Source organism: Schistocerca serialis, chromosome 12 (assembly GCF_023864345.2).
Source record: "Schistocerca serialis cubense isolate TAMUIC-IGC-003099 chromosome 12, iqSchSeri2.2, whole genome shotgun sequence".
Lineage (NCBI taxonomy): Eukaryota > Metazoa > Arthropoda > Insecta > Orthoptera > Acrididae > Schistocerca > Schistocerca serialis.
In genome coordinates, this window is record NC_064649.1 from 116,447,294 (window position 1) to 116,472,980 (window position 25,687).

Consider the following 25,687-nt stretch of genomic DNA (forward strand, 5'->3'; position numbering starts at 1 on the left):
TTTTTGTAACACCCTGTATAGGCAATGACAACAGATCAGTCGCTTTATATTTTTATTGTAAACTATGAATAAGTTGTTAAGTTTCAACTTTTCTCCTTGTATGATGTCACAAGTTTGTTGTCAATTCTCCCGTTCTTAATCTTTTAAAGCAAAGGCGTATTGTACGAGCTCGGCCAAATAAAAGTGGCCTGGAGAACCGAGTTCCAGAGTACAGATATTAACAAACACAGCAGAGGAAAGGAAATACAGTATTAATCTGCCTAGCAGATGTTGAAAGTGGCCACCGCTCATCTTTTGGCACTTTTGAGCCTTGGTCAGAAAATAGCTCAAAGTGGATCGAAACTGTACAGCTGCAATTGTTGCAGTCTCATCCGAATGGTTCTGATGCAGTTATTGAAGACTATGAGGGTTGTTGCGATACACGGCTTGAGAGCTCCCTACACAAAGTAATCCCACACTGACAGATCAGGTGACCTGGGTCGCCAGCTAGGGCCGCGACCTGACTGAACTTTGCTAACAACTCTGTCAGGCGTGAAGACACTGTAAATGTGCTCCAAGGTTCGGCTTGTATGGGCAGTTGCTCCATCTTTATGGAATTAACAGTATGACTTTTCTCCCTCCTTAATGCTGCCACAAATGGTTTCCAAATGTTGGCAGTGTAACGCGTCAATCTCAGCGTCTGATGAAAGATGGGACCAGCAGTGCTGCGTTCAGACACTACGTACCAAACCCCAACCTTCTGTTCATTCAATGTTGTTTCGTGGAAGTTATGCGGGTTCTCCGCTGTCCAGAGCGTGTGATTGTGTAAATTGACGTAACGACTTCATCAGACATAAAGGACAGATCCACGTCCAAGCCATTTGTTGTTATCTCAGGGAACAGCCACTCACAAAACTGGAGGCGCTGAGGTGCGTCTGCTGGTTTTGATGCACGAACAACAGACACTCGGTATGTGCAGGTCCAGGTGGAGTATTCGTCCGCACGAGCGACGTGATATGCCGGTCTTTGCGACAGACAACGGGGTTCATTTAGTAGGACTCTGAAGCATTTTCTGGTGAACTGCAGCCACATTTTCAGTATTACATCTACATCTACATTTATACTCCGCAAGCCACCCAACAGTGTGTGGCGGAGGGCACTTTAAGTGCCACTGTCATTACCTCCCTTTCCTGTTCCAGTCGCGTATCGTTCGCGGGAAGAACGACTGCCGGAAAGCCTCCGTGCGCGCTCTAATCTCTCTAATTTTACATTCGTGATCTCCTGGGGAGGTATAAGTAGGAGGAAGTAATATATTCGATACGTCATCCAGAAATGCACCCTCTCGAAACCTGGACAGCAAGCTACACCGTTATGCAGAGCGCCTCTCTTGCAGAATCTGCCACTTGAGTTTGCTAAACATCTCCGTAACGCTATCACGCTTACCAAATAACCCTGTGACGAAATGCGCCGCTCTTCTTTGGATCTTCTCTATCTCCTCTGTCAACCCGACCTGGTACGGATCCCACACTGATGAGCAATACTCAAGTATAGGTCGAACGAGTGTTTTGTAATCCACCTCCTTTGTTGATGGACTACATTTTCTAAGGACTCTCCCAATGAATCTCAACCTGGCACCCGCCTTACCAACAATTAATTTTATGTGATCATTCCACTTCAAATCGTTCCGTACGCATACTCCCAGATATTTTACAGAAGTAACTGCTACTAGTGTTTGTTCCGCTATCACATAATCATACAATAAAGGATCCTTCTTTCTGTGGTGTCACCGCCAGACACCACACTTGCTAGGTGGTAGCCTTTAAATCGGCCGCGGTCCGTTAGTATACGTCGGACCCGCGCGTCGCCACTATCAGTGATTGCAGACCGAGCGCCGCCACACCGCAGGTCTAGAGAGACTTCCTAGCACTCGCCCCAGTTGTACAGCCGACTTTGCTAGCGATGGTTCACTGACTACATACGCTCTCATTTGCCGAGACGATAGTTAGCATAGCCTTCAGCTACGTCATTTGCTACGATCTAGCAAGGCGCCATTATCATTTGCTATTTATCTTGTGATGCATGTACCGTCAGACCGATGTTCACCAATTATGGATTAAAGTTAAGTATTCCAGAAGCTACGTACCTTTTTTGCTAGTCTCTATTCCTTTAACTGTTCCAGACCTCACGCCAGCCTGCGTGAGCTTAAACGCGTGCCTTTCGGCTATCTCCTAGTGGCTTGGCTGTCTTGCCAAGTCACAACACTTTCTATGTATTCGCAATACATTACATTTGTCTATGTTAACGGCCAGTTGCCACTCCCTGCACCAAGTGCCTATCCGCTGCAGATCTTCCTGCATTTCGCTGCAATTTTGTAATGCTGCAACTTCTCTGTATACTGCAGCATCATCCGCGAAAAGCCGCGTGGAACTTCCGACCCTATCTACTAGGTCATTTATATATATACGGGCACGTTTCGGAACGTTTTTTACTTGCTCAAAACAGTGTCCGCCCGACTCCATTTTTGGACTAAGCGTTGCTTCGCAGTATTTGCTGGCACTTAAACTTGTCAGCAAACACCGTTTCCCCGACTCATGTTGGCAGCTCGTCAGTTCTGAGATTTTTTTTTTCCATCCCTAGCAAGAACTCAAATCGATTACTTGGGAGCGATGTGATGGGAGCTAACGTCCAGCAGGTGGACACTTGTGACGCTGTGGAGCTACAGTCGGCGTTGGAGGGCAGAAGCTGCAAACAGCACTGGCTGTGTACCTGGGCGCTTTTCTGTGGTTGGGGGAAGGGAGGTGAGGCACCTGGCAATCGATAGCGTTCCCTGACCTCCCCGTGTCGCTTAAGGGTGACCTGCCGTTCGGCGAGGCACTCACGTGGAAAACCAAGTGATGCGCGGATTTTGGCGCCTTGAGCTAGAGACGGATCCTAGAATAAAACGTACTAGAGAAATAGTAAACGACGTTCGGGGCGCCTCCACTGGTGTTGTGTGTGCCGAGTTGGACATCTGCTTGCTGTCCATGTAAGCGTGGTCGCGCGGGACAACTGCAGTTCGTGTCTCAAACAAAAACCCGGCTATGATAAAGTACTGCTCTCGAAAACGAGGGATCGTGAAATCCGAAAACCTCCTCTCGCAACCGACGTAGCGAAATAGGGAAAAAAAGTTACTGTCATTTCCCAATCCCCCACCCTCGCCCCTGATTCATTAAAGAATCAGACTCCGTTTTAAGGAAATCTAGTTTTTCACTCATATCACTGTTTATGACGTCATATCTACTGAAGCCGAGCGGTCTGGACTGAGCGGCTGATCCCGGCGGAGGTTCGAGTCCTCCCTCGGGCATGGGTGTGTGTGTGTGTGTGTGTGTGTGTGTGTGTGTGTGTGTGTGTGTGTGTGTGCGTGTGTGTGTGTGTGTGTGTTTGTCCTTAGGGTATTTTAGGTTAAGTAGTGTGTAAGCTTAGGAACTGATGACCTTAGCAGTTAAGTCCCATAAGATTTCACACACATCTTCATCTACTGAAGTCGTGACCATTGGATGGTGCCTGCAACATTATATCATTGTGCAAAACATACTTCTCTACGTGCCCTATAATAAATAAAGGCATTAGCGCACGTCTGTGTGACGTCAGCAATGTAGCGTCACCTGTCAGCCGACACCATTGAGGTTAGAATCTCCCTTGTACTCAGCATAGGTAAAGCAGTATCCCCATATTTTAACCTCCTCGGCCGATACAAACTCGTACTTGCTAAAAGATTTCGTCAAACTTCTTTGACCACACTACTTCACTGGTGCTATTACATCATCGTAAAATTTTTCGTCATAGTTGTTGAGGAATGGAAGATGTTGGTGGCGAGCACACTGAAACGACATAGAAATGGAAACGATTGTAGGTGATACCCTGAATAACGAGTCGAGAAGCTCGAAGTGTTCACAAGAATTAGTTACGTGAGCTACAGTTGTTGTTGTTGGTGGTGGTGTGGTCTTCAGTCCTGAGATTGGTTTGATGCAACTCTCCATGCTACTCTATCCTGTGCAAGCTTCTTCATCTCCCAGTACCTACTGCAACCTACATCCTTCTGAATCTGCTTAGTGTATTCATCTCTTGGTCTCCCTCTACGATTTTTACACTCCACACTGCCGTCCAATACCAAATTGGTGATTCCTTGATGCCTCAGAATATACCCTACCAACCGATCTCTTCTCCTAGTCAAGTTGTGCCACAAACTCCTCTCCAATTTTGTTCAATACCTCCTCATTAGTTATGTGATCTACCCATCTAATTCTTCTGTAGCACCATATTTCGAAAGCTTCTATTATCTTCTTGTGTAAACTATTTATCGTCCACGTTTCACTTCCACACATGGCTACACTCCATACAAATACTTTCAGAAACGACTTCCTGACACTTAAATCTATACTCGATGTTAAAAAAATTTCTCTTCTTCAGAAACAGAAAAAACTTGAGCTACAGTGTGAGGATATGAAGAACAATATATATTATTTGAGAACAGGTGAACAGACATTTCAGTCTGCTCTCGTGAAATTGGTCCCTCATACTTTCATACACCAAACGCATTTAAGAAAATCCATTTCGTAACTTCATTCATCATCATCAATGTTTCTGAAAACCTGCAGCTGTGTCATTCACTATTTGAATAATGAAACACTGCACTAGGTACATATTTTTTCATGTCTCGAGAATTTATTCTCATTATCAAAAAGAAATATCCACATAGGGATTTTATGTCGTGTTGGCACTTGTGTTGTTCTCCCTCTCTTGCCCTGTAGTTGTGTTTTTAATGTGTGTTGCAGTGGGACAGATTTCTTTTGTCCGATTTTCCGAAACATCGCATAAAATTTCTATGTAAATATTCGTACTTGATCATCAAAATAGATTCTCACAAATCATCGTGAAAAAATTCGTAACTGCTGCAGTGCTTAATTGTTTAAATCATGAATGCTGTTTCTGCTTATGGGTACGTTAAGACTTTTAATAACCGGCGAAAACTATTCCAGGTTTCAGTATAGTTATCGAATCCTACAGTGTACCATGTTATTTATTATTCGAGGAACATGAGGACCAATATATAAATCGCCTAATGAGGAATTTATGGAGGTTAAGTAAGGTTATTTAGGGTACATACATCTATTTCACTTACGTACTCTTTGAACACGCTTTTCTCTTCACTTCTCCATCTCCTTCCACGTCCTTTCTTTATGTATGTAAGCTTCACATCACACACAGTGCAGCAACTTCGAATGTAGCTGATTGCTGCAGCCGCCTGTGTAAGATTCTAACCGCTTGTTACAGTTACTGCAGTCAGCATGCTTTGTGATACGAAGAATTTTGTGTTTTTCATACTTTGGAACGATCACCGCGGTGATACCAACGCACAAAACATACTTCGTCATTTTATAGGATAGGGAATGTCGCGTGACTAGGGCCTCCCGTCGGGTAGACCGTTCGCCGGGTGGAAGTCTTTCGATTTGACGCCACTTCGGCGACTTGCGCGTCGATGGGGATGAAATGATGATGATTAGTACAACACAACACCCAGTCCCTGAGCGGAGAAAATCTCCGACCCAGCCGGGAATCGAACCCGGCTTTTTAGGATTGACATTCTGTCGCGCTGAACACTCAGCTTTCGATGGCGGACATTTTAAACAATGGCCTCACTCTAACTTTTATCAAAGATTGTTGCTAAAAGCTTCCCTACTGCAGTGTTAATGATTTGATCAAAGGGCACTGTCACAGACATGCATACGTTTGTGCGCTTCGATATGTACTTGTCGCTGACCACAAACACTACATTTCTGACGTCACATTGCCGTGCGCTTGGGCCTGTATTTATCGTAGTTTCATACAATGCTGTAATATTTCAGGCACCAATCAGTGGTATATCTGGATACTGTCAGCAAAATATGAGGTGAATAGATTTACTAGTGACGAAATAAGTGTGTGCAGCGAAGAAACTAAATCAAATTATATTAACAGAATCTTCCTTCGGTTCTTGATAGAACAACATTATAATAATAAATGAAAAGCACCAGTTTGCTTTTGTTCTACAATATTATTTTTCGGCTTACAAGCCTTCTTCAGACATTTACTGAGTATTATCACCAAAGAAGTTAAATGTTAGCAGACAACGTTGGAAGAGAAGTAACACATCTAGAGTGAAGTAGAAACATACAGTAAGTAACATCTTTGCAATGAAATAGTAAAAACTGAACAGTACATAAATATCAATGGAGTTGACAGGAAAACCTTTAGCACAAAATAGGAATAGCATGCCTACATAACAGTTTCTATTAATAAACAAAACTAATAAAATAAGATAAAATTAGTACTAGACAAGGCTGCATCAAGAGGTATGAAACATGGAGAGTGATACACAACAAATTAAAAAAGAAGAGACAGTTGTTGATGTAAATACAGAATACATAAGGAACTTAAGCAATATCAATAAAATAAACAGGAATTAATAAATGCAGGGAAATTGTGGTGTTTGAGGGAACCTACAGTTTGAGAGTGTGGTGGTACTGCATTTTAACATTAACATTATAATCGAAGCAGTGGCTGTGTACAAGTTTTCATTAAATAAATGAGCAAAGTAAAATATGAACAGTATTTGATGAGACAACTACAAGGGGAGTTAAACATGGACAGTAATACAAGTACAAGTTAAAAGGAAACCCTTAACTATTGAAACTACAGCCTATGTGGAATACAAAGACAACTGCAACAAATAAAACAAATTAATGACTACAGGAAAATGGGAGTATGTAGGAAGAGAGAGTGTGGGAAGTAATGAACAACAAAGATGATTATATGAAGTTCAGGAGAGGGGAAGTGTTGAGTTGTGTCTGGTCATTTAGGGTGAGATCTGGACTGTGAGCAAGATGTTTGTTAATTTCGAGGGCTTCCAGCAGGTTGAGTTTATGGCCTTTGTTTGCTAAGTGAAGTACATGGGACACTGGCCGGTAGTTGTGACCCTCACTCAGTACATGCTCAGCAAATGCAGAGTCTGAATCCTGCAACCTCCAGCTGCGTTCATGTTCAGCCAGCCTAGTTGATATGTCTCTGCCTGACTGACCAATGTAAAATTTGTCACAATCAGGTGATTTTGTATACCCCACTGTTGGCTAATAACTGGATCTTGTCTTTGCTATTAAAAACACACTGGGCTGTAGTGTTCCTGACATAATAGGAAACCCTATACTTGCAGGATTTCAGTGCTTTGGCTACAGTCTGTGATACCTGACCTAGAAATGGTAGTGTACATCATTTCTTACAGACAGTGGATGGGGAAGCAGGTGGGGCATAGAGGAGGGGTATAATTTTCCGTTTTTGTTTCCTGTGCAAGATGTGGTCAATAAGAACAATAAAGGCGAGACATCCGGTTCATATTTTATTCCAGTTACGCTTCTTTCAGGGGATGCTGGTACAATAGTGCCATACTTAGCAATCATATACAGCCTCTCGCTCGTCGAAAGATCCATACCCAGATAATGGAAAGTTGTAAAGGCACACCAATACTAAAAAAAAAAAAAAAAAAAAAAAAAAATGGTTCAAATGGCTGTGAGCACTATGGGACTCAACTACTGAGGTCATCAGTCCCCTAGAACAGAACTACTTAAACCTAACTAACCTAAGGACATCACACACAGCCATGCCCGAGGCAGGATTCGAACCTGCGACCGTAGCAGTCGCGCGGTTCCGGACTGAAGCGCCTAGAACCGCTCGGCCACCGCGGCCGGCACACCAATACTCAAGAAAGCAAATAGGAGTAAGACGCTGAATTAAAAACCCTCGCCACTGTCATCGATTTCCAATAGGATTTTCGAAGGTATACTGTGTTTGAACATTACGAATTACCTCGAACAATACTATCTACTGACATATAGTCAGCAGGGATTCGGAAAATAGCCTTCTTGCGAAACGCAACTAGCTGTTTATTCGCACGAAGTAATGAGTACTATTGACAGGCGATATCAAATTGATTCCATATTTCTACATTTCAAGAAGGCTTTCGACACCGTTCCTAACAAGCGACTTCAAATTGCATGCCTACGGAGCATCATCCCAGTTGTGCCCCTGGATTTGTGATTTCCTGTATAGGGGTCACAATTCGTAGTAACTAACTCAAAGTCACGAGTAAAACAGAAGTGATTTCTGGCGTTCCCCAGGGAATACTAATAGGCGCTCTCCTGTTCATGATCTATAATGCTATGCAATGATTTCATTTAATGTTCAGTTTAGATCCGGTCAGCCGTATATTACTGAAATAATGTAATATTTTTAATAAGGTGCATCTGTACAACTGCATTGTGTTTCATGAAAGATACACTATGTTATCAAAAGTATCTGGACACCTGGCTGAAAATGACTTACAAGATCGTGGCGCTCTCCATCGGTAATGCTGTAATTCAATATGGTGTTGGCCCACCCTTAGCCTTGATGACGGCTTCCACTCTCGCAGGCATATGGTCAATCAGGTGCTGGTAGATTTCTTGGGGAATGGCTGCCCATTCTTCACGGAGTGCTGCACTGAGGAGAGGTATCGATGTCGGTCGGTGAGGCCTGGCACGAAGTCGGCGTTCCAAATCATTCCAAAAGTGTTCTATGTGATTCAGGTCAGGACTCTGTGCAGGCCAGTCCATTACAGGGGTGTTATTGTCGTATAACCACTCCGCCACAGGCCGTACATTATGAACAGGTGCTCGATCGTGTAGAAAGATGCAATCGCCATCCCCGAATTGCTCAACAGTGGGAAGCAAGAAGGTGCTTAAAACATCAATGTAGGCCTGTGCTGTGGTAGTGCCACGCAAAACAACAAGGGTTGCAAGATCCCTCCATGAAAAACACGACCACACCATAACACCACCGCCTCAGAATTTTACTGTTGGCACTACACACGCTGGAAGATGACGTTCACCGGCCATTCGCCATACCCACACCCCGCCACCGGATCGCCACATTGTGTTCCGTGATTTGTCACTCCACACAACGTGTTTCCATCAGTGCTCCAATGTTTACGCTCCTTACACCAAGCGAGGCGTTGTTTGGCATGTACTGGCGTCATGTGTGGCTCATGAGCAGCCGGTCGACCATGAAATTCAAGTTTTCTCACTTCCCGCCTAACCGTCATAGCACTTGCAGTGGATCCTGATACAGTTTGGAATTCCTGTGTGATGGTCTGGATATTTGTCTGCCTATTACACATTACGACCCTCTTCAACTGTCGGCGGTTTCTGTCAGTCAACAAACAAGGTCACACTGTAAGCTTTTGTGCTGTACGTATCCCTTCACGTTTCCACTTCACTATCACATCGGAAACAGTGGACCTGGAAATCTCGCGTACAGACGTATGACACAAGTGACAATCACCTCACCACGTTTCAAGTCCGAGGATTCTGCGGAGCGCCCCATGCTGCTCTCTCACGATGTCTAATGACTACTGAGGTCGCTGATATGGAGTACCTGGCAGTAGGTGCCAGCACAATGCACCTAATATGAAAAACGTATGTTTTTGAGGGTATCCGGATACTTTTGATCACATAGTGTGTATTTTTTATAGGTACATTGCCAGCTGCTGTCAAAAGCTAGACAGAAAGTAGTAGGGAGTTTTTGGCAATGGCTGGTGATGTAGCCAGTTTCTCTGTCCTAAAAGTCATCGGCGCATTTACCCTGGTGTTCCGTCAGATATCTGAAATTCTGGTTTTGCACTGTGTAGCAGGAGTCAGCCCAGACAAATCCCGTTCGTGACGTCTTTCATGCGGTCCCTAGTCGGTGTGTTTCCCGTTACAAACAAAATGTTTTTTAAGCGGCATTTCACACGTCCATTCGATACAGCGGTTCGAACTTACTCTAGTGCTATATTCGGTTTATCAGTGTGTATTAGCAGATACAGTAAAACACGGCGGAGAATAAACTGTACTCCAGCAACAACTGAGCAGCGCTGCTGCAAGGCCGTAGCAATCAGCGTGAGCCGGGCCGGTGCTGCAGTACCGGTTTTTTTCGTGTTTTACTCTCCCTATTAACCCGCGAGCAGGCGCGCCGTTTTTCATAACACGAGCGAGCGCGCGGCGCACTTTGTACACATGAAAAAATAGGTTTCCTTACATTACCAAGGCAAGTCATCTATGATCAAAATCACAGTTTAATCTTAGTTGATTTCAACAAGGAGAAAATAAACTTACATAATATGAGCTAAACTACAGTTTTATTAAACAGTAATGAAATAAATTTTCACTAAAACTCTCTGTTGCCAAGGACAGGTGTTAGAGAGACAGTAATGGCGCATTCGAAGCGTTGAGCAGTGCAGGTGCATCAGAGCTCGATCAGCTGCTTATTCGATCACTAATTAGCTCGCAGACAACTGCCTCAATGTGGGATTATGAAGCTAGTTCGTTACTGGGGTCATTTTTTTTTATTAACTGATCGTGAATTTTTTCTCGCCAAGCTCGCTTTGTGTCTTATATTACTGCTGCTCCCTTGGACGTACGGCAACGCAATTTATCGCTGTGTTACCTGAAGCATTACTGAAGGATTAGGTACAGGTTTGCACTTGTGAAACAAAAATGGAACCGCCGAAATTCATTTTATTTTTGGTTGGCGCACTTTATACACAGGCGCGCCCTCTCGAGGGTTAATACACATACGTATAACGAATATTCAACTGGACTCGTGAAATTCCGCTTTAAAATGATTTTGTTTGTAACTTGAAACTAACCGACGCTTTCCATTCAAATCGGGCTTCGCATGAAAGGCGAGATGAGGCAGTATTTGTTTGAGATGACTATCTATCGCTTGCCCGTTGTCCCGCGGATACACAGGGTCAAAAAAATGGTTCAAAATGGCTCTGAGCACTATGGGACTTAACTGCTGAGGTCATCAGTCCCCTAGAACTTAGAACTACTTAAACCTAACTAACTTAAGGACATCACACACATCTATGCCTGAGGCAGGATTCGAACCTGCGACCGTAGCGATCGCGCGGTTCCAAACTGAAGCGCCTAGAACCGCTCGGCCACTCTGGCCGACTACGCAGGGTCAGCATGGTTAATCGGATTTGGCATGTTAATGATTAAGGGGTGGCCAGATGCCCTTCCTGCCGCCACCCTGTACCCCCCAGGGCGAAATCAGTGTACCCCAATTGTCTGTGTCTAGTGGAATCCATGTAATAGCGTGAATGTGTTCAGATGTCTGCGACGCGTGTAACTGAGGCGGAAGGTGGAGACCAGCCCGGTATTCACCTAGCAGGATGGGGAAAACCGCCTAAAAACCACATCCAGGCTGGCCGGCACACCGACCCTCGTTGCTAATCCGCCGGGCGGATTCGATCCGGGGTCGGCGCGCCTACCCGAGGCCAGGAAGCAGCGCAATAGCGCACTCGGCTACCCTGGCGGGTACTCCAGTTACACACAGCAGAAACGATATTACAGATATCTGCCGACGACTGTTAAGAGCGACACCTGGCGCAATATACAGGGTGCTTGGAAATTCCCGTTACAAACTTCTAGGACTTGTAGAGGGGAGTGAGTACATAATATTCTGAATAGGAACCCATGTCCGCAAACGTCATCCAATGACGCTACAGAGCACCATAGTTCCAGGTGCCGGCGCCTGTAAATGTATGTGTAGACAGGATGATTCCGCGATGATGTTACAAACTTTCTGGGATGATGGAAAAGGCTAAATGTATCAATTTAAGGTAACGAAGCGTCCCTGTTCGGGAAACGTACGAGACGCAAGTTATAAGCGAAAAATTCGGAAATTTATCCTAAGATCTTATGGGACCAAACTGCTGAGTTCATCGGTCCCTAAGCTTAACCACTACTTAATCTGACTTTAACAAACTAACGCAAAGAACAACAAACACACACCCATTCCCGCCGAGAGAGGACTCGAAGTTCCGGTGGGGCGGGGAGGGGGGGGGGGGGGGGTGAGCCGCGCGAACCGTGACAAGGCGGGTGAGACTGCGCGGCGGTATTAGCGAGAACCGTTCTGACATCTCTGACAGTGGAATACATGTACTATGTACTGGTACTCTTGTTACTAGGATTATAGGGTAGTCATCTTTCAGACGTGGCAGTTCCGACCAAAACAAGAAAAAGTGTCTAGCAAATATGGGCTCTAAAATACATAAAAAGGACGATCAAAAAGTTTTGCACAGTCGTCTCCAGTTTTTTTTAATTTTTTGCAAGAGGAGAAGGAAATTTTTTGTAAACATACTTGGAACAAAAAATGGCTCTGAGCACTATGCGCCTTAACTGCTGAGGTCATCAGTCCCCTAGAACTTAGAACTACTTAAACCTAACTAACCTAAGGACATCACACACATCCATGTCCGAGGCAGGATTCGAACCTGCGACCGTAGCAGTCGCGCGGTTCCGGACTGAGCGCCTAGAACCGCTCGGCCACAGCGGCGGGCGTTTGGTTATTCCCAAGTAACTGAAAAGTCCTGGCAAGAAATATCCTGGAAATGGGGACTAATGTTTTAAAATGCGATAATTTAATATAAATGTAATGTAACTACATGTAGTTAATTAAATCTTCAGTAAAATGTGTGGAACACCTGTTACAGTGGTTAAATTATAAGTACTTAAAGGGTTACATATTTGTTAAAGCAAAGTTCCCTATCTAAGTCCAGGCAATTTAGATAATGACATTAATCAGTGTGTTGTCGTGTTACCCTGTAAATTGCTGTTATTTGCCACACTGAATGTCACTTGGTAGGTACAATTTAAAAACCACGCAGATGTGTAAACTACAATGGGCCTGACAATCTTAAATTCCGTTCTTTTCCATCGTAATTTAACGAATCTTTCGTTGACATGACAGCTGGCTTGTTTATATCATCCCTGCATACATCTATGGGACACCAAAGCAAGTACGGTAAGTTTCTTGCAAACTTGAACATTTAAAATTTACATTTGACTTGAAAATGTAACGAATACAAATCGGTGCCTCTAAACTATCAATCGTTGCTTTTGGAGTTCTAGCTTTATCAATTCTCGACACAAACACAATGAAAGTGAATAGAAATGGATTACCAAAGCACGCTTTTCATAGCTCATACTTCTCTTCTCGGTTATTCGAAGTGTATGAACAAAAAGGAATTACAGTACTGAGGCCAGATGCGTCATATTTTCGTGTCGTATTACTGTATCGAATACGCATTTAAGACCAGAAGAACGTTTGAAGCTGCGTTCCTTATGCTGTGTTGTTCACTAAAACAGTGTAACATTTACTATGTACAATAAATAGTGCGTGCACACTACAGAAATAACGAACAAGAAGCAATTGCAAACACTCGTCTGCTAATGTTTTGGGGGATCCAAGATGGCGGCAGGTCCCGCCCACTGGCTTCAAAACAACGTACAGCGTAAGTCTGTAGCACCATCTCCCCTTATTCTACCCCGATGGTAAAAATAGTGTCGGGACAACAGAAAGCGTTTTGAGTTCTACATTCTGCTCAGTGCGCGTCAGTAATAACTGTTCACCGTGACTTTCGTACTAGGTATGGTGTGGATCCTCCTACAGCACAGAGCATTAGACGATGGCGTGAACAATTCCGAGAAACAGGTTGTCTGTGTAAAGGCAAATCGCCGGGCCGTCCCTGAGTGTCTGACTCAAACGTCGAACGCATCCGCCATAGCTTCACAAGGAGTCCGCAGAAATCCGTTCGGCGTGCAGCTCGACAGCTCAACATGGCCCCGATGTGCGTCTGGCGTGTGTTGCGTCGACGTTTACACATGAAACCGTAAAAAATTCAGCTACTGCAAACTCTTCGTGAAGGTGACAAACAACAACGTTTGGAGTTCTGTAATTTCGTTCATGGCAAGATGGAGGATAACAGTCTTCTTCCACGCTTAGTGTTTAGTGACGAGGCAACATTCCGTTTAAATGGAAAGCTCATCCGTGATAATGTGAGGATATGGGGTACGGAACAACCACATGAAACTGTACAACACGAAAGGGAGTCTCCAGAATTTAATGTATTTCGTGCAGTTTCGTGGGAAGAGATGTATGGTCCATTTTTCTTTGATGAGAACACTGTTACACGAAGCACTCCCACATGCTAGAGAACTTTGTTTTCCTACAGTTGGAGGCTTCATTTACCAACGGGATAGGGCACCGCCACACTGTCATTTGCAAGTGCGGGCATTTTTATATCGAAGGATTACTGAATGATGCATCGGTCACACTGGACCAAATGATAGAGCCTTATATTACTGGCCTCCAAGGTCACCGGACCTGGCTATGTATTATTATTTCTTGTGGAGGTTTATGAAGGAATCTGTTCATGTGCCTTTCTTACCAGCAACAGTGAATGAACTGAGACACCGCCTAACAGCAGCTGTGGAAGGTGTAACTGAAGACATGCTCGCTGCAGTGTGGTTACAGTTTGAATGTCGCATTTACATATGTCGTGCATATCAACGGAGACATATTGAACACGTATGGAAATGTATGAGATTCCCGTTCATCAAAAAATAAAATCCATTGTATACGTTTATTACACTACTGGCCATTAAAATTGTTACACCAAGAAGAAATGCAGATTGTGGTGTCACCGCCAGACACCACACTTGCTAGGTGGTAGCTTAAATCGGCCGCGGTCCATTTAGTACATGTCGGACCCGCGTGTCGCCACTGTGTGATCGCAGACCTAGCGCCACCACAAGGCAGGTCTCGATATACGATAGAGACTCGCCCCAGTTGTACGGACGACATTGCTAGCGACAATACGGACGAAGCCTTCCTCTCATTTGCCGAGAGACAGTTAGAATAGCCTTCTGCTAAGTCCATGGCTACGACCTAGCAAGGCGCCATTAGCCTTACCTACTTGGAGAGTTATCGTATAAATGTCTCAAAAAGAACTTTGTACACCAACAAAGATTAAAAGTTAAGTATAAAGCAGCTACGTACTTTTCTTGCTACCATTCAATAGTTATCCTGTTCCAGACTTGACGCCAGTCGGCGTGTGTGTACGCGTGCCTTTCTTTCGGCTCCCTTCCCAGTGTGGCGTAGCAGGCTTGTTACGCCACAACACAGATAATAAACGGGTATTCATTGCACATGTATATTATACTAGAACTGACATGTGATTACATTTTCACGCAATTTGGGTGTATAGATCCTGAGAAATCAGTACCCAGAACAACCACCTCTGGCCGTAATAACGGCCTAGATACGCCTGGGCATTGAGTCAAACAGAGCTTCGATGATGTGTACAGGGACAGCCGCCCATGCAGCTTCAATATGATACCACAGTACATCAAGAGTAGTGACTGGCGTATTGTGACGAGCCAGTTGCTCGGCCACCAGTGACCAGACGTTTTCAATTGATGAGAGATCTGGAGAATGTGCTGTTCAGGGCAGCAGTCGAACATTTTCTGTATCCAGAAAGTCCCGTACAGGACCTGCAACATGCGGACGTGCATTATCCTGTTGAAATGTAAGGTTTCGCAGGGATCGAATGAAGGGTAGAGCCACGGGTCGTAACACATCTGAAATGTAACGTCCACTGTTCAAAGTGCCGTCAATGCGAACAAGAGGTGACCGAGACGTGTAACTAATGGCACCCCATACCATCACGCCGGGTGATACGCCAGTATGGCGATGACGAATACATGCTTCCAATGTGCGTTCACCGCGATGTCGCCAAACACGGATGCGACCAGCCTCATGCTGTAAACAGAACCTGGATTTATCCGAAAAATGACGTTTTGCCATTCGTGCACCCAGGTTCGTCGTCGAGTGCACCATCGCAGGCGCTCCTGTCTCTGATGAAGCGTCAAGGGTAACCGCAGCCACGGTCTCCGAGCTGATAGTGCATGCTGCTGCAAATGTCGTCGAACTGTTCGTGCAGATGGTTGTTGTCGTGTCTTGTACTCAGGAATCGAGACTTGGCTGCACGATCCGTTACAGCCATGCGGATAAGATGCCTGTCATCTCGACTGCTAGTGATAAGAGGCCGTTGGGATCCAGCACGGTGTTCCGTATTACCCTCCTGAACCCACCGATTCCATATTCTGCTAACAGTCATTGGATCTCGACCAACGCGAGCAGCAATGTCGCGATACGATAAACCGCAGTCGCGATAGGCTAAAATCCGACCTTTATCAAAGTCGGAAACGTGATGGTACGCATTTCTCCTCCTTACACGAGGCATCACAACATTTCACCAGGCAACGCCGGTCAACTGCTGTTTGTGTATGAGAAATCGGTTGGAAACTTTCCTCGTGTCAGCACGTTGTAGGCGTCACTACCGGCGCCAAACTTGTGTGAATGCTCTGAAACGCTAATCATTTGCATATCACAGCATCTTCTTCCTGTCGGTTAAATTTCGCGTCTGTAGCGCGTCATCTTCGTGGCGTGCTAATTTTAATGGCCAGTAGTGTAGTTTCAGAAATATAAATGTGACAAATCGGATGATTCTTTTTGATACACCCAGCATATTCAATCCGCGCCTCGGAGCTGCTGCAGTTACGCACGAAGTCACGCTTGCGGCCGCGAGGAGAATGCACGCACTCTTTGCGAGACAACTTAATGACACGCACTGCTCCGCGAATGTAATTGCAAGTCTTTACTGGCGGACCCGCATTAATTCTCCGCTGTCCTGCGGTGACAATCATTCTAATTAAGGGTCGCCAGACTCGCTTTGACCCTCGAGACAGGTTCGTAACTTCTAGCCATTCCTAAGTCCTTAATTAACCGCCCTATTGTTATGGAATTACTTTCATGAAGATTCGGACACCTGACCACTGGAGTGGAATGTGTTCTCCGCGAACAGTTCACTACTCCGCCTGTCCTAGCAACTCCCGCCAGTTATCACCACTGCAACAAAACAAGAACACAGTTCAAAGTCGATACGGAAAGAGTTGCACAAAATCATCACTCCACATTTCCACAGAAACAAATACAGGGTGTTTCAGAAAGTACTTCACAATTTTGGAATGATACAGAAATTTATTGAGATAACTTGTGTTTTTTTTCTGAAAAAAAGTTTGAGGGTAGTCCGACATTGGATATAATGCAGCGAAAATTGCTTATTACTGAAGCATGGGATACCACCCGTCTGCTTTTAGCCATGACGACATCAACATGTCAAACTACCAATTAAAAAAAAAAAGTGTGGGGGTCTTCAGTTGACTCCAGCTCAAATGAAGTTGGCGATACCGAGAAACACCCAAACATCAAGAGAATGTGGTATCGAAAACTTCAGTTTACATCTGTTGTGTACATAGTTCCGCGTAGTCAGCGCGTACAAAACTTTCCCACTAGAGCGCGCCCCGCTAAGCACAACAGCGCAGCGCTCGTCCGTCTCCGCACTACGAGATGGCGCTGCCTTAGAGACGGACCAAATTCTGCTTCCGCCGATCCGCGTATTAATATGTAACGCAGCCAATGAGATTGCTGCTAACGTAGAACCTTTTCTCCTCGCGCAGTGATACCTGAACGCGTGAGGTATTATAACGAGTGTACAGATCTGCGATTAGTCAGTCTGCATTAGTCTGCAGGTCTGTACCAGTCTATAGTCAAGTTTGTCTGCGCCTAATAAGATTACCATATTCCTGTACATAGCCATGAAGATAAATGTATATACACTTTGTCAAGTATCAGAGATATATGTGAGAATAAGATTAACGTACCAAGTCCAAAGGAACTTCAGATTGTCAATTGTAAATAGCATCCAGAATCAAGTTATGTAATGTTTATGCTTGTTATTACTTTAATAAATGTGTGTCAGAAATAATCAAGTTCTTTCAAAAGTTGGTCGCTGTCAATCTGCTACTCTAAGTGTGCAACTGGCATTTCTGTCGTCTGACCTAACGGCAGAAGATAAACACGCCACAATAAGACCACGAGACATATTGCTGACAGTTGCATACTTCATTAGAGCGACAAGTCGAATAATCTGATGGTGTGTGTACCGAAGGTCTTACAGTACACACACCACAACATCACCTCAAATGAAGCATGCGATTCCCACCAAACCCTGAACAATAAAAAGAAAATGGTATCGTACACTTCAATAGACCTATAATACACCTTACATGAAACAGATGAGTCCGATCAACCCTCCAGTCAATGACATCGCCTTTCCCACCAAAAACTGTACTGGTATCGTTCGTATTGCAATTACCAATACGAAAAAATGAAATCTTTGGCACTCTTCCAAGTTCTGGACATCGTAAAAAAATTACTTTGACGACGAAAAAGTTTAGGGCTACGCATCCCCCAGCGTTCCCCAAGAAAAACAGCACTGGAGATGGTATATGTGTCATTTTGTAGCAACCAATCTCAATTCTCGTAGTGCATCAGTACCCCATTCCGCCACTAGCAGCGCCATTGTAGTGCAGAATTAAAATGGCTTCTTTCTATAGCGCAGGGTATGCTCGCTGTGTGTTTTGGTTTCACGAAACGAATTCTGCAACAACTGTTCGGCTAAATTTCGCACCGAATGCGATAAAGAATTTACTCTTGTCACAAGAATTTACAGATGAATGGAAAAACTGGTAGAAACCGACCTTGGGGAAGATTAGTTAGGATTCCGTAGAACACGGAACACGTGAGGCAATACTGACCTTACGACTTATCTTAGAAGAAAGATTAAGGATAGGCCAACCTACGTTTCTAGCATTTGTAGACTTAGAGAAAGCTTTTGACAATGTTGACTAGAATACTCTCTTTCAAATTCTTAAAGGGGCAGGGATAAAATACAGGGAGCGAAAGGCTATTTACAATTTTTACAGAAACCAGATGGTAGTTACAAGAGTCGAGGGACATGAAAGGGAAGCAGTGGTTGGGAAGGGAGTGTGAGAGGGTTGTAGCCTATCCCCGATGTTATTCAATCCGTATATTGAGCAAGCAGTAAAAGAAACAAAAGAAAAATTCGGAGTGGGTATTAAAATCCATGGAGAAGAAATAAAAACTTTGAGGTTCGCAGATGACATTGTAATTCTGTCAGAGACAGCAAAGGACTTGGAAGAGCAGTTGAACGGAATGGATAGCGTCTTGAAAGGAGGATATAAGATGAACATCAACAAAAGCAAAACGAGGATAATGGATGTAGTCGAATTAAATTGGGTGACACTGAGGGAATTAGATTAGCAAATGAGACACTTAAAGTAGTAAATGAGTTTTGCTATTTGGGGAGCAAAATAACTGATGATGGTCGAAGTAGAGAAGATATAAAATGTAGACTGGCAATGGCAAGGAAAGCGTTTCTGAAGAAGAGAAATTTGTTAACATCGAGTATAGATTTAAGTGTCAGGAAGTCGTTTCTGAAAGTATTTGTATGGAGTGTAGCCATGTATGGAAGTGAAACATGGACGATAAATAGTTTGGCAAGAAGAGAATAGAAGCTTTCGAAACCTGGTGCTACAGAAGAATGCTGAAGATTAGATGGGTAGATCACATAATTAATGTGGATGTATTGAATAGGATTGGTGAAAAGAGTAATTTGTGGCACAACTTGAATAGAAGAAGAGAGCAGTTGGTAAGACATATTCTGAGGCATCAAGGGATCACTAGTTTAGTATTGGAGAGCAGCGTGGAGGGTAAAAATCGTAGATGGAGACCAAGAGATGAATACACTAAGCAGATTCAGAAGGATGTTGGTTGCAGTAGGTACTGGGAGATGAAGAAGCTTGCACAGGATAGAGTAGCATGGGGAGCTGTATCAAACTAGTCTCTGGACTGAAGACCACAACAACAACAACAGCAACAACAACGACTCTTTCCTCTTCGTGGAGAAACTTTCACTGATCCAACTGGAATGGTTGCTCCACCTCATTTCCTCAGGACGTTCGAGGTAATCGCTTCACAGGTAGGTGGACTAGCCTTGAAGGGCCAGTCGCGTCGCCAACTCGCTCCCCAGACTTGACAACACTGGATTTCTTTCTCTGGGGTTTCAGGAAACGCCGTGTGTGCTTTCCAATACTACGAAACAATATAGTTGACCTGAAAAATCGAATCTACGGTGCCATTGCACAAGTTGCACCTGATCTTCTGCAACCAGTGTGGAAAGAACTGATTGCTGGTGGGATGTTTGCCACATCATGAATGGTAGTCACATCGAACCAAAATGACACTTGACATTTTTTGTGAAACTTGAAGTTGTTTGCTACAAAATGACGCATCTACGGATTCTGTAAGTTACGTCAGTAAAATTCTTTATCATTCCAATGTTGTAAACTACTTTTTGATTCAATCTGTATAATTTACTGATTTCTCTTAAACCTCGCCAAGTGTGCTTGAATACCTAAAACATTACCGTCAGTCTAGCTACTGGTTCTGCTAATAGGGTGTCCACAGTGATGGCAAGAGTGGGGGGGGGCCCTTTGCCGCACTTACCCTCCCTCCCCCCCCCCCCCTCCCACACACACACCATTCGCACCCGACTCCACCGGCATCTACAGTAGAGTGTTTTTATTCATTACAGAATTCTGCAACACTTCTAGAAGTGACTGAATAACTATCAATTCCCTGGGACATAATTGGTTTTTACTGTCGCCTATGAAACATTGTTCTGACGAAATCATTTAAATAAAAAATTAAAATTTTAGGATCCTCCTCACCCCACCGCCGGTCTTGCATAAATTTCTGCACATGTCCGTGTCTCTGCCTGCCTATCTGGTACTGTCTCTCTTGAAGGCCACACTTCCTAGAACTGCTTCCGGAAAGTTAAGCCTAGTTTCTACATCCGACCACGGAGAGGCATTTTCAGAATCTTGTAATTTTCTGTACAGCAATAAATAACTCTGTAGAACACTCAGGATCATGAAACATGCCACCTCCGACTCCGACAGCACACGACTTTACACCACACCAGTGGTTCCGGCTGACTGGTCAATTTTGCGAGCTCCCAAAACACTTCACGAAATTATTTAACCTTTAGGCATTCCAGCCATTCAGAATCTGGAGCAGAATTGGATTTTTCTTGCTTCTATGTGAACTCCTCTGTGATGTTTCCTGGTTCAGAGCATTTTTCAGGTGTCGTAAAATACCGACCTTCATGGTAAATCACAAACCTGTAGGCTGGCCACGCTAGCTCTGACCACAACCCACTTAGGAGGATTAAAGAAAGACGCTCCCAAGCTAGAGAACACTGCCTCCCCCCCTCCCCCCTGGATACTGGTTCCGGAAGGCACGATAGCTACACAGGCTTTGCCATGAAGTTGTGTGTTACACCTTTATCACCCAGATGACGACAGTAGCGTGGTCACAGCAGGATTCGAAGCATGCACATCTCACATGCTACCATTCCCGTATCCTAAATAAGACTGAGGCCAGCTGACACCGGGGGAGAGGGATGGGGATGACATGAACCCTCTCATTCATGTGGAGCCATCATTGCACACATCAAAAAAAGTTTTGCATCACCTCGTTTCCGGAACCTGTACAGAAAATTTGAATAGAGATCAACATAAACATAATCTCCGCCCTTTTTATTCTTCATGAAAACCACATATTGCATGTTGTACCACCATACAGCGAGAGCTTCAGAGGTGGTGGTCGAGATTGCTGTACACACCGGTACCTCTAATACCCAGTAGCACGTCCTCTTGCATTGATGCATGCCTGTATTCGTCGTGGTATACTATCCACAAGTTCATTGAGGCACTGTTGGTCCAGATTCGTCCGCAGCTCGTGGTCGTGCGGTAGCGTTCTCGCTTCCCACGCCCGGGTTCCCGGGTTCGATTCCCGGCGGGGTCAGGGATTTTCTCTGCCTCGTGATGACTGGGTGTTGTGTGATGTCCTTAGGTTAGTTAGGTTTAAGTAGTTCTAAGTTCTAGGGGACTGATGACCATAGATGTTAAGTCCCATAGTGCTCAGAGCCATTTGAACCAACCATTTGGTCCAGATTCTCCCACTCCTCAACGGTGCTTCAGCGTAGATCCCTCACAGTGGTTGGTGGATCACGTCGTCCATAAATAGCCCGTTTCAATCTATTCCAGGCTTGTTCGATAGGGTTCATGTCTGGAGAACATGCTGGCCACTCTAGTCGAGCGTTATCCTGAAGGAAGTCATTCACAAAATGTGCACGATGGGGGCGCGAATTGTCGTCCATGAAGAATGCCTCGAAAATATGCTGCCGATATGGTTGCACTATCGATCGGAGGATGGCATTTGCCTATTGTAGAGCCGTTACGGCGTCTTCCATGACCACCAGCGGCGTATGTCGGCCCCACATAATGCCACCCCAAAACAGCAGGGAACCTCCACCTTGCTGCACTCGCTGGACAGTGTCTGAGGCGTTCAGCCTGACCGGGTTGCCTCCAAACACGTCTCCGACGATTGTCTGGTTGAAGGCATATGCGACACTCATCAGTGAAGAGAACGTGATGCCAATCCTGAGCGGTCCATTCGGCATGTTGTTGGGCCCATCTGTAATGTGCTGCATGGTGTCGTGGTTGCAAAGATGGACTTCGGGAGTGAAGATATGCATCATGCAGCCTATTGCGCACATTTGAGTCGTAACACGACGTCCTGTGGCTGCGCGTAAAGTATTAATCAACATTGTGGCATTGCTGTGAGGGTTCCTCCGAGCCGTAATCTGTAGGTAGCGGTCATGCACTGCAGTAGCAGCCCTTGGGCGGCTTGAGCGAAGCATGTCATCGACAGTTCCTGTCTCTCTGTATCTCCTCCATGTCCGAACAACATCGCTTTGGTCCACTCCGAGACGCCTGGACACTTCCCTCGTTGAGAGCCCTTCCTGGCACAAAGCAACAATGCAGACGCGATCGAACCGCGGTATTGACCGTCTAGGCATGGTTGAACTACAGACAACACGAGCCGTGTACCTTCTTTCTGGTAGAATGACTGGAACTGATCGGCTGTCGGACCCCCTCCGTATAAAAGGCGCTGCTAATGCATGATTGTTTACATCTTTGGGCGGGTTTAGTGACATCTCTAAACAGTCAAAGGGACTGTGTCTGTGATACAATATCCACAGTCAACGTCTATCTTCAGGAGTTCTGGGAACTGAGGTGATGCAAAACTTTTTTTGATGTGTGTATAATACCGCACACCTCCAGAAACATACCAACAAACTGTCACATCCCTGAGGGTCACACCTCGTACCGGGACAACATGCGTCACAAATGCCTAACGAAACGCGGACCGAGCCACGGAATTGCTTTCGTGACATCCCACTGTTGTGAAGAGAAGGTTGTGACACACAACCTAATATTATTCCAGTGTCTGTAAACCTGTTACTTTAGGTTGCATTTTTCATATTACCAACAAAACATTGTGCAACGTTGCCAGAACACAGGAGATGAAATGTTTCAGCATTCAAAATTCCACCTGCGCAATATATTGTACCTGTTGTTGTTTTTGTTGTTGTTGTTGTTGTTGTCTTCAGTCCTGAGACTGGTTTGATGCAGCTCTCCATGCTACTCTATCCTGTGCAGGCTTCTTCATCTCCCAGTACCTACTGCAACCTACATCCTTCTGAATCTGCTTAGTGTATTCACCTCTTGGTCTCCATCTACGATTTTTACCCTCCACGCTGCCCTCCAATACTAAATTGGTGATACCTTGATGCCTCAGAACATGTCCTACCAACCGATCCCTTCTTCTAGTCAAGTTGTGCCACAAACTCCTCTTCTCCCCAATCCTATTCAATACCTCCTCATTAGTTACGTGATCTACCCACCTAATCTTCAACATTCTTCTGTAGCACCACATTTCAAAAGCTTCTATTCTCTTCTTGTCCAAACTATCTATTGTCCATGTTTCACTTCCATACATGGCTACACTCCATACAAATACTTTCAGAAACGACTTCCTGACACTTAAATCTATACTCGATGTTAACAAATTTCTCTTCTTCAGAAAGGCTTTCCTTGCCATTGCCAGTCTACATTTTATATCCTCTCTACTTCTACCATCATCAGTTATTTTGCTCCTAAATAGTAAATCTCATTCACTACTTTGAGCGTCTCATTTCCTAACCTAATTCCCGCAGCATCACCCGACTTATTTCGACTACATTCCATTATCCTCGTTTTGCTTTTGTTGATGTTCATCTTATATCCTCCTTTCAAGACACTGTCCATTCCGTTCAACTGCTCTTCCAAGTCGTTTGCTGACTCTGACAGAATTACAATGTCATCGGCGAACCTCAAAGTTTTTATTTCTTCTCCCTGGATTTTAATACCTACTCCAAATTTTTCTTTAATTTCCTTTACTGCTTCCTCAATATACAGATTGAATAACATCGGGGAGGGGCTACAACCCTGTCTCACTCCCTTCCCAACCACTGCTTCCCTTTCATGTTGTACCTGAGGAAACGAAATTATAGGCAACTGACACACGTTTTTTTGTGCACAAACTGCTGAGGTAATCGGTCCTTAGGCTTACACATTACTTAATCTAACTTGAGCTAAGGACAACTCAGACACCCATACAGGAGGGAGGACTCCAACCTCCGACGGGGGGAACCGTGCGAAGCTTGCCAAGACGCCTCAGACTGCGCGGCTACACGAAATCCTATTCTGTCTTATACAGTACATACAGCAAAGCCATGAAGTTTTAACGATGTTTCTGACACACAAGTATCCACAAAAATTTTCTAAGCTACACCGAAAAGCATCCGAGGAGACTGTTAGGTTTGAGTCAACGGCTTATTGCGAAGAAACATTTTCTGCGACGGAGATAAAAAAAAAATTGGAAAGCCACCAACTTCCCTATACAGCACAAAAGAGTGGGCTTTGTCTGTTAGCATTTCAAGCTGGCGGAGTTCCGAGCAGATAAAACTTTGAATGCGCCGCAGAATGGGCCCATTTCTTACTTTTTATTTATGAGAATTTATCTCACAGAACAGAGTACCCTGTGGTTGAAAAGGAGCGCACCACTTTTTTGTGTTTTTTATTATTTTTTTAAGTTTAACATTCCGTGTACGATGACGTCATTACAGATGGAGCAGAGGCGCGGATAGGGGAAGGATAGCTGTCGGGTGGAGAGGGGTGGAGGGGGGGGGGGGGGAGCAGCCATATCCTTTTCAAGTTAATTACTCAGGGCATTTGCTTTTACCGATTTAGGAAAACCATGGAAGAAAGAATACGAAGAACTCCAAACAGGTTACTCTACCGTCTCCTACTTTTAGTGCCTCGTGTCCTATTATACAGGGTGATCAAAAAGTCAGTATAAATTTGAAAACTGAATAAATCACGGAATAATGTAGATAGAAAGGTACAAATTGACACACATGCTTGGAATGACATGGGGTTTTATTAGAACCAAAAAAAAAAACGTTCAAAAAATGTCCGACAGATGGCGCTTCATCTGATCAGAATAGCAATAATGAGCATAACAAAGTAAGAGAAAGCAAAGATGATGTTCTTTACAGGAAATGCTCAATATGTCCACCATCATTCCTCAACAATAGCTGTAGTCGAGGAATAATGTTGTGAACAGCACTGTATAGCATGTCCGGAGTTACGGTGAGGCATTGGCGTCGGATGTCGTCTTTCAGCATCCCTAGAGATGTCGGTCAGTCACGATACATTTGCGACTTCAGGTAACCCCAAAGCCAATAATCGCACGGACTGAGGTCTGGGGATCCGGGAGGCCAAGCATGACGAAAGTGGCGGCTGAGCACACGATCATCACCAAACGACGCGCACAAGAGATCTTTCACGCGTCTAGTTTTTTCGGGTTCTAATAAAACCCCATGTCATTCCAA